Source organism: Doryrhamphus excisus, linkage group LG23, assembly GCF_037039965.1.
Source record: "Doryrhamphus excisus strain RoL-2023G ecotype Guam linkage group LG23, RoL_Dexc_Guam_v1.1, whole genome shotgun sequence".
Classification (NCBI taxonomy): Eukaryota; Metazoa; Chordata; class Actinopteri; order Syngnathiformes; family Syngnathidae; genus Doryrhamphus; species Doryrhamphus excisus.
In genome coordinates this window covers 3,445,533-3,446,941 of record NC_136379.1, presented here as the reverse complement: position 1 = coordinate 3,446,941, position 1,409 = coordinate 3,445,533, and the positions used below count along the sequence as shown (strand labels likewise).

Below are 1,409 nucleotides of genomic sequence, written 5' to 3'. Positions count from 1 at the left end.
AGCCGTGAGGCCAGAAATATCACTTGTAGGAACATAAACTGTTGTTTTGTTTGTTTTACACAAGATAATACAAATCAGTATTTTCTGTTGGTGAGAAAGTGGCATGGACTATTCTCATTTGTTATACGGTGTTACACCTTTAGCAAGCTGGAAGCATACCTCAACTTTCCATGTTGTAAGCAGACAACCCTCCTTTTATTTTTCAGGTGTTTGCTGAGTTTAATAGAATTGCCAGTAAGAATCTTGAGGGAGAATTCTTTGAGGCTCTTGACCAGCACACGCCACGTTTCATCAAACTCTTCAGGTCCAAAAAGGGAACCGTTGGACAGAAACTGACCGAGTTAATGCAGCAATTCAACTTGGTGGTAAGTAATTTCATATCGTTATGGTATTGTTAATTACATGTATATTTATAACACTACTTCAAAATTGGAACCTTAATACAGACTAACCTATTTCGTTCCTTGTCTGGCTTAGCTTGTGCTTTGTAAATTTGTCTCCTCGTTGATCTTTTGTACCTCTATCATTAGACATCAGATGTGACTTCACTGCGCTCCATTGTCCTCAAAGGCATTCCCATTATAGTCGCCGATGACTCCAGTGAATTCTACAAGACATGCTTGGTAAGTTCTTCTACACAAAAAAGTACATTACTACAAGTACAACGTACATTAATAATTGACAATTCATATTCATTACTCAGAATAGAGCAATGTAACTATGTCTGCACAATAACCAAGAAAGTATGTAGGTTTCTGTACAGTGACAAATGTTTTGGGCTCAAGTTCTCCATTTGTCTGATAGATATGTAAACACTAATTAAAATTGATGGTATAGTCATCAATTCATTTAAAATTGCAGGAGCAGGAATCAGTAGTGAACAATGAGTGTCACTGGTCAAAAATGTACTTACTGGTATGCTATATATTATAATATATATATAATATATAAAATATTCTAATGAGATAAATATATAAAAATTTATAAATAAATCAGCATAACTTGCTGATATATGTTCTGTTTATTTTTTAGGATTCAACAAGAGATGAGGCCCTAGCATCTGTTACAGTTGGTGTGCTCACTGTTCTCAGCGAAGACGGTCTTCAAGAGGATCCAAGCTCAAAGCACCTTCAGCCGATCTCCACAGCCATCGTACTTGAGGGAGGTATTGTCATCGACAACATTAAAGATTTTCCTCAAGCGTTTTGCCTGTTATTTGGGCTGACATATGCTTTACACTTGGATTACCCAAAATGCATGGCAAATACACTCAAATTCATTCAGACTGTGATGCTTGGGCTGGGAAAGAAAAGCTTACCACCAAAACTGCTTTCTCTGAAAAACAGTCTACTTGCTTAGACCAGTGAAGAGTCATACCCTAACACATAGCACTTTGTTGAAACATTATG

General features: G+C 36.6%; 1 long non-coding RNA gene across 1 annotated transcript; it reads left to right on the top strand.

Annotated features, from left to right (window-relative positions):
- The first annotated feature begins 258 nt into the window (after nt 1-258).
- LOC144894912 (uncharacterized) lies at nt 259-1,200 on the top strand. The gene is made up of 3 exons (XR_013625459.1): nt 259-365; nt 531-623; nt 1,033-1,200. It is a non-coding gene; the product is annotated as an uncharacterized LOC144894912 (long non-coding RNA).
- The last annotated feature ends 209 nt before the right edge of the window (nt 1,201-1,409 follow it).